A 14,313-nucleotide genomic window follows, 5' to 3' on the forward strand; every position below is an offset into this window, starting at 1 on the left:
AGCTGCCACCATGCCCCAGTGCAGCCAGCAGCAGCTGAAGCAGGCGCTCGTTGGTCTCGTGCGACCGACGCGCCACTTCGAGGCGCTGCCGCTGCACTTCGAGGCGCTGCCGCTGCACTTCGAGGCGCTGCCGCTGCACTTCGAGGCGCTGCGACTGCACTTCCCGCATTCCCGCCACCTCCTCCCCGAGGTGCCGCAGGCTCTCCATGTGGGCCTCGTGGTGCTGCCGCAGGCTCTGCATGTGGGCCTCGTGGTGCTGTTAGCAAAGATGTGTAATTAGTTTAATTACAGAAGCTCAGTAACAAGGCCTTCGTGTGTTGCATTCATCCGCATTTGCAGGCTATTGTCTTGCCATTGTATATTCAAACACTGGAAGTACCTTTCTGGCCCATCAAACTTGTGCCGTCGCATTCCATTAAGATGTGTTACATTGCTATACCTGCTTCCTTGAACTCAACGCCCCTTTTTTCTTTTTGCCACATAATTGCGTAGATATTTACACATGTTATATCACGCGAATGTGTACAAGATATCACCACAGGATTACACGTATACGTTATGCTTGTTCACTGATTAATCTAATGTTTCGAGAGGTCATATGCTCATCAATTTCATACGCAGAAGAATATACATCTGTGGCCTTACACATACCTGCCGGTTTTGCTCCAGCAGTTGTTGGCGGAAGCGGGTGTCCTCTTGAACTCTGGCTTCCTCCAACTGGCTCTGGCGAACGTATGCGGCAGTAGCCGTCACCACAGCACCATCGAGTTCCTGCTGCCTGGGCTGTCTACGGGGTGCCCGTGGCTCTCGAGGGGTAGGCTGCGGCACCTGGGCGGTAGGCTGCGGCACCTGCGGGGTAGGCTGCGGCACCTGCGGGGTTGGCTGAGGCACCTGGGTAATAGGCCGCGGCACCTGGGTGGTAGGCCGAGGCACCTGGGGGGTAGGCCGCAGCACCGGGGGGGTAGCCGGTGGCTCTTCATGCAAGGCAAAAGCAAAGACTGCTCATTCACTGTTATCCGACCTACACAGATTGATTGTCCTAACCAGTCACTTTGAGATGCCATTATAGCTGCATAGCTACAATAATGATACACAAAACAGGTAGTTGGAGCAAAAGATGCCACAGTAAGTTGCTGGTAGCAGTAACCCATAAGAAGCACAAGGAATCTCTATTACAACATCATGTCATTTGTAGTTTTGCATTTCTCCTCCATGAATAAGAGCTGGATGTTGGACACAAAGGTAATAACAGCACAGTGACGTACTTTACTTCATAGCAAGATCATACAGCAACTGCAAACAACAATGCTACTACAAAAGCTAGGTCACTGCCTTACGTGTAAGGCCACTTGGCCCAGCAACAGCTGCAGGGCCCGACACCACGAAAGCAGTTGTCGCTGGTGGATGTCTGCGGGAACCGCTGGGCCCTGCAGCTTCCTCTGAACTTGCGTCGTCCTGCAATCAGAGTAGTGTTCAGACATTGCGAGCAGTGTGTGCAATGCGCATCATGTACACAAGTTGCTGCTCAGAGTACATAACCTATATTGTCACTTGCGCAAAAAAAGGGCTTAAAAGTTTTGCAATATTGCGTTACAATGTAATGCTGAAAATTTGTGAGGTCACAGCAGGTCACACAAACAACACTTTTTTAAATCCAATGTACGCACCTCGCTATCGGCGAAGTACTCAGGGGGGGAACAAGGACCCCTCCTGTCCTCATAAGGACGTCGAGGACGCGGCCGTCGACGCCACCCACTTTGCCACCTCCAGTAGCCCTGCAAACACGGCAACAACGACAACGTGAAACGACGTTACTGTCAGCATCATTAGAAGCTCACCTCTTCTCGCTCGCTGCCCTGGCCGCTTCTTTTTTCGCTTTATGGGCCATCTTGGCCCAATGGTTGCGCCAACGGCTGGTGGTCTTTACGGCTGGCCCCTGTGCGTTAAGGACCGCCGCCACCTCCTCCCACAGTTCGTTTTTTCGAGCAGCAGTCATACGTGGCGAGAACTCTGTAGAAGCTCTCGCCAGGTATGGGTGCTGCTCGGTGAACTGCACGAGAATAGCCGCCTGCTCTTTGGACACCCGCGGCCCTTTTGCTGCCATTTTCTCTTTGTCAACTTGGGAATTTCAGCCGGCCCGCAGCACAGTAAGAAATTTAGAGGCAAACATTCTGTCTAAGCTAAGCGCCTGCATAAAGTGCTCACTACGACTTATTTCTGCCTTTTTATACCACTAATGTAAAAAAAGGTGAAGTCACTACTCACATTTAATGTTGTAGCAGCTTCTTTCTCGGAGCGTATCAGTGCAGGAAGTATTACCGATGCAGCGATAACTTTGACGAAGCTATCGTTATGTCATGGCGGTGCCCTATGGAAAATGCCTTGACAGTTCTCGATCCACTATGTTGCAAAGTTTGACCTCGGGGGCTACGGATAATTCTTCTTGGCCCTTCCTAAAGAAGAAATTATCACACGTCAGACATGCAGCGAAAACCACATGACAATGCAAGCACTACACGAGCAATAGTTACTCACCTCAATCAGTATCTGACGGGGGCGGGGCCGCAATTACGGGCACGCAAGGGGCTGTCAGCTGTTCAGACAGACATGCTAGGGGCTGTCAGCTGTTCACAGGTAAACAAAGGCTGCCATTTTGCGTGCGCTCAACGGCATGGATTGCATGCACATCCGACTACTATGTGGCTACGACTTCAAAAATAGAGCACTTGCGTTTGCGTTTCTTTGGACTGCGGCAGCTTTTGCGTTGTAATGTAACAAAATAAATTTGCTTTACGCAGCATGGAAGTCCGCTTTTATTAAGTGCCGTTTTACAAAACAAATTTGCTATACAGTCCCGGAAAAAGAGAAGAGAATACGAAAGAAACATCCGGCCAATGAAGGAGCTTCTGATTGAACAATCCAAGAAAACGTCGTGCCTACGTATACACAATTTCCAAAATCGATGACGTCACGCGAAAAGGCATTGGCGTGAAAAAGTCATTTCTACAAAATCGCACCCCAGGTTCAGATGGTTTCGAGTTTGCATTTGTCAATATGTTTGGTACCTATTTCTACTAGCCTACTTTCAGTGCAGGCTTCGTGATTTTCATTGTGCTCAATGTGGTAGCTCTATCGGTCGTGAAAATAGCGGTAAACATTCGCTCACTAATTAGATTAACAAGCATAGGGTCAAGCGCAGAGACAAAAGTGAGCAAAGCTCACTCGATGATCGCGAGTACTCGCTGTCACAACCCTGGCGCGATGAAAACCGCCGGCAGCGGGGACCAACTGGTTCATTCTGCCTTTGCCAAGCCTCCGAATTAAGTTACCTCCAAGAATAGGCGCGCATACAGAGAAGAAAAGCTTGATCCATAAGCGAGTTTCTATTTTCAGCACGTGTGTCAATCTCAAGCATTGCCTTTTGTTGTTTGGTTTTTATGGCTTCTCTACCTCTTGATATGTTTAACAGATCGTCTTCAGATCTTGTCATGTTCGTATGCTGCGGTATTTGCAATAACTTACATATACGTTGATAGTTTCAATGAAGAGTTATTTAAGAGTTAGCGCTCTTCCTGTCTTCTTCTAGTCTGTGTGTGTGTCAAGTCGTGCTACAAACCAAGAAAATGTCTCCAATATTACCTGTGTGTCACTACCACAGCCACACTGTAAAATAATTTAAGCCCTCAATGGTGTTTTACTGTGTTTATACCTAGCACCCTTACACCCTGAGATAAAGTCATTAGCTCAAAGCAAGCCACCCGCTCATGGGTGCCTTCAGTTACCATAGCACACTTTACTATGAATCGAACAAGGCATGCATCGCACCTATTGCTTACATGCAGTGCTTGCACCCACTGTTTATTCTTGCACTTCGCAATGTGAGTAAATAATCACCAGACAGTGCCAACATGAAAGAAAACCTCTAAAACGTAGTAATAACTGCATGGACCAATAGACGTTAGTAAAAAAACCCGCTAGAAAGAATTGGGCAGTGTTTTTTGTTCTTCAGGCTTACATTATGATGCGGCGACTGTCACAACACCCAAAAGCTGTCAAATTCCGTACTCAGTTCCTTCAGAATTGAATTATCCGTGACCGCTTGCGTAAAACATTGGACGGCGTAGACCTTCATGTCGTGATCGACGACGACGAGGTCTTCGCAGGGCTCGAAGGGCTCCATTTCACAGCTGAGCGATGGTTGCTCCATGAAAAATCAACCGCAGCCACGACGGTTGATGCACAGCTCCGATATCCTGAGCGCCGTCAACGACTTCGTCGTACGAAGCAACGTCGATATCGCGCCGATGAACGCGTTCGCGCATTCGTTGCGAGAACGACTTTGGAGTTATTCAAGCTGCAGCAGAGGAGGCACGACGGCACTGACGCTGCAGCTCGGGTCGAAGCTTTCAAAGTCGAGGGTCAGGCACCTGATGAAGAAGTTGTAGTGAAGGCAGTCCCTGAAAATCACCTCGTAGGCCTTCAGAGGTACGGTTCTGACGACGATACGAGACACGTAACGATGAGTGCTTAGTAGAGTTTTGACGAGCCTCGCGGACTGGTGCAGCTAGCCCTCGGATGCGTGTGACCAGCTGGGTTTTTCGCAGCTGACGAGGTACAGGCCGCGTCCTCGCGGCGAAGACGAATTCCGCAGCTCGAGCCGAGTGTGAAGAAGTAGTTCGTTCAACACGACGAGGTGCCTTAAGATTTGGCAAGGTCGATGCTCGGTCGCCATGCAAGGAGCAGCGTAGTCGATGACCGCGTCCGTGAAGAGAACTCTGCCACCTTTCCGGTTGGCAGGGGATATACGGGATGACTTTCGCGGCTCAACCGGCGGATGCGGTGCCTGCGATAGCCTAGAGTGACCTCTGGTCCATCTCGTTGCCCCACTCCCCCTGCGCCCAATCATTGTATGTAACGTGTCACACAAGAATTAAACTGTAAACGGACTTGACATTTCTGGATTTTACTATATTTTGTTTGGTTTGCTCTAGATGAAAGTCCTCCATTTCTTAACCTTAGAAAATAATGACAAACATCACAAAGGCTTGCTTGTTAGCTATAACAGCTTTTCCACAAGCGGTCTCGGTTTTGTTTCTTAGGAGCCAGGTCTATATTTATGACACCATGATACAGTGGTCGCGTGAGAGAAGGATAATGCGACTTTTTTGGCATGCACTTTGCCACAAAACTTACCAGAGGCAACTGTGGCGCTATCGTCTGTTGGAGCTGTAAGCATGTCAGTTGATAGAGGGTTGTTCTCTATCAGAGGGTTCTGGACAACGTGAAACTGCGTGCTGTTTTAGAATTTGCCATCTCCGCCATCCTGTCTGCTCAGATTGGTCCAGAACACCGCTACAGCTTCTCTGTGTCGAAATGCTGTCAATGCAAAATTCTATCATATGGAGCAAATTGAAATTGTCTAAAACAGCCCTCCAGTATATGGAAATTAGTTTGGGCGCATATGAATTTACCTAAACATCGTCCTTCTGGCTTCGATTGCCGTTATGGCGTAACAAATTGATCGACTTCAACAAAATATTGCTTTACAAATGCCCCAGTAAGCATCGGGTGCGGGATCAGTTTGGACCGGTGGCGCCTTCATGCGGCGGTGCCGCGAATGTAACGGCATGTGACGGCTGGGCCGGGCTGAGCCGGCGCTGCCGCCAGCTACGCTGATCTAGTACGCTCCACTGGTTTTACTGTTTTGCGTTGACGACATACCACGTGAAACCAAATCCGATCAAACACCTTGCGTTTTGGGGGGCGGCACAAACAGTTACTGAAACATGACTGAAGCTGGTTAGGCCCTTCACTTCAACTGCTTTTTTTTTTTTGCCGCCTCACTAGATGGAACGGCTGAGATACGCGCGGTCTGTATGCAACATTACGTACAGTCAAAAGCAAAAGCTTACGAGATGCGGTTTCCCCTTCAAATGTGTACTCTTGCACTGTTAAGGCATGACACTTCGTATTTAATGAATCACTGTGTAGGTGGCGAAGGCTACTACATGCTGGAACATTTAATTCAAGGCTGTGTGTCCACGCTTCGCCAGATATCAGCTTCTTGGCAAATACTGCGTCCCGTAAACTTTTGCGGTTGACTGTACACTGCTCAATAACTGAAAAGTGATACTCGAAGCGCATGGTTACCGGCGCTTTTTTGGACCGACTGTAAGCGCTGGGGACACCGATCTGAAGCATCGTGACATAGAGTGAAAGTGAGAACCGTCGTTATGCCTTGTGACTGCATTTGGTCCCACGGCGGTCACCTAAGCTCACCTGTTAGGCACAAAAAAAAGAATAGACGGTGGCAGCCGCGCGCTCCGAATAATATGTTTCAGTCGCTCAGCACTGTACGTTTCCGATGCTGCTTTGCTATGGTCTAGTAGTTCTAACATTATTTAAGGAGCCGCCCTTACGCAAGAGCTTCGTGTCCCGTGTGAATTGCCTCTCTTCGCCTCCGCCGCTGTAACGGCTCCGGAGCTTTGGCTAAGAAGGCGAACACTCAGATTTGTAGTGGCCATGTTGTGGTCTTATCAGTCTATCAGTCTTCCTTTTAAGGTATATTTTCCTTCCTCGCGCTTGCCAACTCTAATTGCGTCCGGCACATGGCTCTTTGCTGTGCATCGACGGCGAACGCAAGCGCACAGGCGTGTTCACACACTGGTCGTGCTAAGCTCTGAGAAATGAACCATGAATGAAGTTTGGGCTTGTTTCTAAGACATTAATAATGACGAAGCGTTTCAAATATAGAAATATTTAGAACGGACAGAAAACGGGAACTTACCGACACATGTGCAATCAGCCAAGTTACTCAAGAAACGAAAAAGTGGAGATGTAGGTCTGCATGTTTTTTTTTGTCCATAATTTTAGAGCGCGGCACTTCTGCGCACGTTACTGCGTTGAGCTTCACTGTCGGCATAACCGAGCGAACGAGCCCGGCTAAGGATGAAATAGCGAACGCGGAAGGCAACGGGGCACGAAGGACGGCGATAGCGAGGACAGCGCGAGGAGGAAAGCGGAAGAGAATGGTGCAGCGGAACCATGAGGCGTAAAGCTGAGGAGGAGAAGGGAATGGCGAAAGCGTGAGGAGAAAAGCGTAATGCCGCGCAAGACAGGCTCCGCGGTGACATGGACTACGAGTCGGCGCCACAGTAGCGCGCCTTCGTGTGTTCCCCGATGGCATGCGGAGAGTGCGTTCACCGATAACATAATGAAGCAAAGCGCTGCATGAGCGGGGTTCTGCCTGTGGTGGCTGTTGTGAATTGCGCCCACGCGTCACCTACGCGCTGCCTCTCGCGAGCTCCCGATTAGCGAGGCAGTCGCGCCCCGCTTCGCTACTTTTGCAATGTGCCGCACGAGACAGATTTTCCGCGCCAGCCAATATATCGCGGAATGAAAGCACGTATAGATTTCGCATTAGGGAGTACCGTAATCAACGCCGAATTTTTGACTCTAGAAAAAAACACAACCTGGGTCGGACCTGAAGACGCTACAATCTCTCTCATCGTATTCGTAGCTTTCTGCTACGAGGAAAGGGCTGAGGAGTGAGAGCCGACCCCAAGGCGCGGGTGCAATTTAACCAGCGTCCCAAAGCGTTAGCTGTCACGAGGCGAGAGTAGGACAAACTGACACGGTCACGTACGCTCGTGACATAAGGAAGAAACTCAATAATTCTAGTGGCCGAATCGAAGCTATAGAGCGCAAACAAGTGTGCGTTCTAGTTCTTGCTCTGTGGAACATTGCGTATACGTGCAAGTAGTGTCAAAGAAGTTTAATACAGTCCAACGTCTTGATAACGAAGTGCCTGGGGCCTCCCAAACCATTCGTTAACAAGGTCATCTGATTGTAAAGCTTGCGCAGCGCACAGCTCACATAAGAACAAGGACAAGAGTTATTCTTTTGTTGTACAAGTTATTCCGTTCTATGGGCGTTCGTTGTAGATGTGCTCGACTGTAGTTGGCGTCGGCATAAGAAAAGCATGCATACGGTTTGAAAAGTCGCGCTACAACGTCTGCGGCGCCATGGTCTGTGTTTAGAAAAAAAATGGCAGTGGCTTAGCTCGGCTATGCCAGGACATACGTAGCGAAAGCTAAGGCATAGCATGGTTCATCATCATCATCATCATCATCAGCCTGGTTACGCCCACTGCAGGGCAAAGGCCTCTCCCATACTTCTCCAACAACCCCGGTCATGTACTAATTGCGGCCATGCCGTCCCTGCAAACTTCTTAATCTCATCCGCCCACCTAACTTTCTGCCGCCCCCTGCTACGCTTCCCTTCCCTTGGGATCCAGTCCGTAACCCTTAATGACCATCGGTTATCTTCCCTCCTCATTAGATGTCCTGCCCATGCCCATTTCTTTTTCTTGATTTCAACTAAGATGTCATTAACTCGCGTTTGTTCCCTCACCCAATCTGCTCTTTTCTTATCCCTTAACGTTACACCTATCATTCTTCTTTCCATAGCTCGTTGCGTCGTCCTCAATTTGAGTAGAACCCTTTTCGTAAGCCTCCAGGTTTCTGCCCCGTAGGTGAGTACTGGTAAGACACAGCTATTATACACTTTTCTCTTGAGGGATAATGGCAACCTGCTGTTCATGATCTGAGAATGCCTGCCAAACGCACCCCAGCCCATTCTTATTCTTCTGATTATTTCCGTCTCATGATCCGGATCCGCCGTCACTACCTGCCCTAAGTAGATGTATTCCCTTACGACTTCCAGTGCCTCGCTGCCTATTGTAAATTGCTGTTCTCTTCCGAGACTGTTAAACATTACTTTAGTTTTCTGCAGATTAATTTTTAGACCCACTCTTCTGCTTTGCCTCTCCAGGTCAGTGAGCATGCATTGCAATTGGTCCCCTGAGTTACTAAGCAAGGCAATATCATCAGCGAATCGCAAGTTACTAAGGTATTCTCCATTAATTTTTATCCCCAATTCTTCCCAATCCAGGTCTCTGAATACCTCCTGTAAACACGCTGTGAATAGCATTGGAGAGATCGTATCTCCCTGCCTGACGCCTTTCTTTATTGGGATTTTGTTGCTTTCTTTATGGAGGACTACGGTGGCTGTGGAGCCGCTATAGATATTTTTCAGTATTTTTACATACGGCTCGTCTACACCCTGATTCCTTAATGCCTCCATGACTGCTGAGGTTTCGACAGAATCAAACGCTTTCTCATAATCAATGAAAGCTATATATAAGGGTTGGTTATATTCCGCACATTTCTCTATCACCTGATTGATAGTGTGAATATGATCTATTGTTGAGTAGCCTTTACGGAATCCTGCCTGGTCCTTTGCTTGACAGAAGTCTAAGGTGTTCCTGATTCTATTTGCGATTACCTTAGTAAATATTTTGTAGGCAACGGACAGTAAGCTGATCGGTCTATAATTTTTCAAGTCTTTGGCGTCCCCTTTCTTATGGATTAGGATTATGTTAGCGTTCTTCCAAGATTCCGGTACGCTCGACGTCATGAGGCATTGCGTATACAGGGTGGCCAGTTTCTCTAGAACAATCTGCCCACCATCCTTCAACAAATCTGCTGTTACCTGATCCTCCCCAGCTGCCTTCCCCCTTTGCATTTCTCCCAAGGTTTTCTTTACTTCTTCCGGCGTTACCTTTGGGACTTCGAATTCCTCTAGACTATTTTCTCTTCCATTATCGTCGTGGGTGCCACTGGTACTGTATAAATCTCTATAGAACTCCTCAGCCACTTGAACTATCTCATCCATATTAGTAATGATATTGCCGGCTTTGTCTCTTAACGCATACATCTGATTCTTGCCAATTCCTAGTTTCTTCTTCACTGTTTTTAGGCTTCCGCCGTTCCTGAGAGCATGTTCAATTCTATCCATATTATACTTCCTTATGTCAGCTGTCTTACGCTTGTTGATTAACTTCGAAAGTTCTGCCAGTTCTATTCTAGCTGTAGGGTTAGAGGCTTTCATACATTGGCGTTTCTTGATCAGATCTTTCGTCGCCTGCGATAGTTTACTGGTATCCTGCCTAATCGAGTTACCACCGACTTCCATTGCACACTTCTTAATGATGCCCACAAGATTGTCGTTCATTGCTTCAACACTAAGGTCCTCTTCCTGAGTTAAAGCCGAATACCTGTTCTGTAGCTTGATCTGGAATTCCTCTATTTTCCCTCTTACCGCTAACTCATTGATCGGCTTCTTATGTACCAGTTTCTTCCGTTCCCTCCTCAGGTCTAGGCTAATTCGAGTTCTTACCATCCTGTGGTCACTGCAGCGCACCTTGCCGAGCACGTCCACATCTTGTATGATGCCAGGGTTAGCGCAGAGTATGAGGTCTATTTCATTTCTAGTCTCGCCGTTCGGGCTCCTCCACGTCCACTTTCGGCTATCCCGCTTGCGGAAGAAAGTATTCATTATCCTCATATTATTCTGTTCCGCAAACTCGACTAATAACTCCCCCCTGCTATTCCTAGTGCCTATGCCATATTCCCCCACTGCCTTGTCTCCAGCCTGCTTCTTGCCTACCTTGGCATTAAAGTCGCCCATTAGTATAGTGTATTTGGTTTTCACTCTACCCATCGCCGATTCCACGTCTTCATAGAAGCATTCGACTTCCTGGTCATCATGACTGGATGTAGGGGCGTAGACCTGTACAATCTTCATTTTGTACCTCTTATTAAGTTTAACAACAAGACCTGCCACCCTCTCGTTAATGCTATAGAATTCCTGTATGTTACCAGCTATATTCTTATTAATCAGGAATCCGACTCCTAGTTCTCTTCTTTCCTCTAGGCCGCGGTAGCACAGGACGTGCCCGCTTTTTAGCACTGTATATGCTTCTTTTGGCCTCCTAACTTCACTGAGCCCTATTATATCCCATTTACTGCCCTCTAATTCCTCCAATAGCACTGCTAGACTCGCCTCACTAGATAACGTTCTAGCGTTAAACGTTGCCAGGTTCATATTCCAATGGCGGCCTGTCCGGAGCCAGTGATTCTTAGCACCCTCTGCAGCGTCGCACGTCTGACCGCCGCCGTGGTCAGTAGCTTCGCAGCTGCTGGGGACTGAGGGCCGGGGTTTGATTGTTGTGTTCATATAGGAGGTTGTGGCCAAGTACTGCACCAGGGTGGCCAATCCTGCTCTGGTGAGGGAGTGCGTTACCGGTTCTGGTCACCGGGATCAGGCCACACTCCAGGCCTGTTTGTGCAATTTTATCAACACGCGGATTTTTTTTTTTTTTTTTTTTAATCCGGTGGAAAATTGCCGGCACCGGGATTCGAACCACGGACCTCTTGCACGCGAGGCGGGTGTTCTACCTCTACGCCACCGCTGCACCGGTTAGAGCATGGTTAGCATGGTCAGAGATGGTTAATCTTGATTGCAAGTCCAGGTTTGGTTGTCTAGCTACGTTGCGGCGTTTAGCCAGTCGTTCGGCGCGCTGTTCGTTTGTTTCCTGGGCGATTCGTTTCCTCTTCATCTCGTTCCGATGTCGATTCCAGGGCTCCTCCTGCTGATCAGAATTGTCGCCATCCATACTGCCACCTCAACTGTGGTTGCGGCGCACGCGAGCTCTCCTTTTCAATCCTCCGACATGTGATCAGGCATGCGACGCAGCTGGCGAAGCGAGCGGAGACAAGCGCAACGACGAGGAACGCGGGTGAAGGCATACGAAACGGCGCCGGCAGAAAGGCGCGGCGAAAATCGCAAGTTCGCGCCCAGTAAAGCTTTCGCTTTACACGTATATTTCGACAAGAGATATCACGAACACCGATTCATAATCAGTACCCAACCATTCGTGCGGAAGGCACAGGATTCGTGTGCCGTTGATGCCGAATTTAGCAAGCACGCGAGCCTACGTGTTATCGCTTATTACCACAGCAGTTATGCTGGTAATCTTTGTAGTCTTCTGACAAATGCTTCGTCAATGCATGGTTGACGAAAAAGTCATAGCAGTCCTCGTGAACCGCTTCGGCAGCAGCGAAATTTTCTTAGCTGAATATCTCCCTTGCAAAGCCCTTAAAGAGGACAAGCGCCATGTTGAAGGTGATATTTCGCAAGAACGCGCTTTTTGAGACCACAAAAGACCAAAACATCGACGCTGACCCTCACTTGCAAGAAAAATCGCATCGCGTGAATGTCGCTGGGTAGGTGTGGTGTTGCTGTGATACCTGCAGTCACCCAAGTTCACGTCAAAAAAGGTTAATATAAGAGTGGTAGATGGCCTTTGGCTTCTGGGGCACATACCTAGTGTAGTATATTCGGTCTCGTCTCGTGCACCATCGATATGCGAGAGCCGGCTACAACGGAGGCAGGTCCCTGCGACACCAGCGTTATGAGAGAACCCTTCAGTGACACACTCATCATCATCATGGTCATCATCATCATCATCATCCTATTTTATGTCCACTGCAGGACGAAGGCAACTCCCTGCGATCTCCCATTTCCCCTGCCCTGCGTCAACCGATTCCAACTAGCACCCGCAAACTTCGTAATTTCGTCGCACCACCTAGTCTTCTGCCGTTCTCTACTGCGCTTCCTTTCTCTTGGTACCCATTCTGTCACCCTAATGGTCCAGCGGTTATCTAAGCTGTGCACTGCATGACCTGCCAAGCGCCATTTGTTTCTCTCAATGTCTGTTAGAATGTCGTCTATACCCGTTTGCTCTCTGATTCAAACAGCTATCTTTATCTTTCTCTTAAAGTTATGCTTAGAATTCATTCCATCGCTCTTTGCGCGGTCCATAGCTTGTTCTAAAGCTTCTTTGTCAGTCTCCAAGTCTCTGCCCCATATGTCAGCACCGGTAAAGGGCACTTATTGCATACCTTCCTTTTCAATGATAACGTTAAGCTTCCAGTCAGGAGCTCACGATGTCTGCCGTATGCAATCCAACCCATTTTTATTCTTCTGTCAATTTCCTCATTATGGTCAGGGTTCCCTGTATTTAGTTGACCTAGGTTAACATACTCCTTCACATACTGTAGAAGCTGACTTGCGATCTTGAACTCTTGTTCCCTTGCTCTGTTATTTATCATTACCTTTGTCTTCTGCATATTGGTCTTAAGCCCCATTCTTACACTCTCCATGTTAAGGTCCTCGATCATTTGTTGTAACTCGTCTGCAGTGTTGCTGAATAGAAAATTGTCATCGGCAAACCGAAGGTTGCTGAGATATTCGCCGTCGATCCTTACTCCTAAGCTTTCCCAGATTAACAGCTCGAATACTTCTTCCAAGCACGCAACGAATAGCATTGGAGAGACTGTGTCTCCTTTTCTGACACTTTTCTTTATAGGTATCTTGCTACTTTTCTTGTGTAGAATTAAGGTAGCTATGGAATCTCTGTAGATACTTTCCAAGATAATTATGTAAGCGGTCTGTACTCCTTGGTTACGTAATGCCTCTATGACTGATGTCATCTGTACTAAATCAAATGCCTTTTCGTAATCTATGAAATCCACATAGAGACGCTGATTGCACTTTGCGAATTTCTCAATTACCTGAATAATGACACAGATGTGATCCATCGTAGATTATCCCTTCCTGAAGCCAGCCTGTTTCCTTGGTTGACCAAAGCCCAGTGTTCCCCTTATTATATTGGAGATTATTTTGGTAAGTATTTTATATAATACTGGGAGTAAGCTAATGGGCCTATAATTTTTCAGTTCTTTAACATCTCCCTTTTTGTGGATTAGTATAATGCTTGCGCTCTTCCAGATTTCTGGGACCCTTGCAGTTGAAAGACACTTCGTATAAAGAGCCGGCAGTTTTTCTAGCATTATGTGTCCTCCGCATTTGATTAAATCGGCTGTTATTCCATCTTCTCCTGCAGCTTTTCCCCGTTTCATGTCTTGCAAGGCCCTTCTGACCTCATATATAGTTATAGGAGGAGTTTCTGCATCCTGTTCATTATTGTTTCGAATAGAGTACTCCTGAGCCTTCTGGGTACTGTACAAGTCAGTATAGAATTCTTCCGCTTCTTTTATTATGCCTTCGAGATTGCTGATGATATTTCCCTGCTTATCTTTCAGTGCATACATCTTATTTTGTCCTATGCGAAGTTTCCTTCTCACTGATTTCAGGCTGCGTTCATTTTTTACAGCTTCTTCAGTCTTTCTCACGTTATACTTTCGAATATCACTTATTTTCGCGTTGTTGATCAGTTTTGACAGTTCCGCGAATTCTATCTTATCTCTTAAGTTGGACATTTTCATTCTTTGTCGTTTCTTTATTAAGTCCTTTGTTACTTGTGAGAGCTTACCTACTGGTTCCCTTGGTGCCTTGCCTCCCACGTCAATTGCTGCCTCTGAAGCCAGCCTCGTTACGGTTTCATTG

The 14,313-nt window shown here is 47.7% G+C and overlaps 1 long non-coding RNA gene across 1 annotated transcript; it reads right to left on the minus strand.

Annotated features, from left to right (window-relative positions):
• Positions 1 to 905: 905 nt before the first annotated feature.
• On the minus strand, positions 906 to 1,698 carry LOC129383290 (uncharacterized). The gene is made up of 3 exons (XR_008611164.1): positions 1,668 to 1,698; positions 1,338 to 1,455; positions 906 to 974 (listed from the first exon to the last, which is right to left on the minus strand). It is a non-coding gene; the product is annotated as an uncharacterized lncRNA (long non-coding RNA).
• Between the last annotated feature and the right edge of the window lie 12,615 nt (positions 1,699 to 14,313).

Source organism: Dermacentor andersoni, chromosome 8, assembly GCF_023375885.2.
Source record: "Dermacentor andersoni chromosome 8, qqDerAnde1_hic_scaffold, whole genome shotgun sequence".
In the NCBI taxonomy this organism is placed as follows: domain Eukaryota; kingdom Metazoa; phylum Arthropoda; class Arachnida; order Ixodida; family Ixodidae; genus Dermacentor; species Dermacentor andersoni.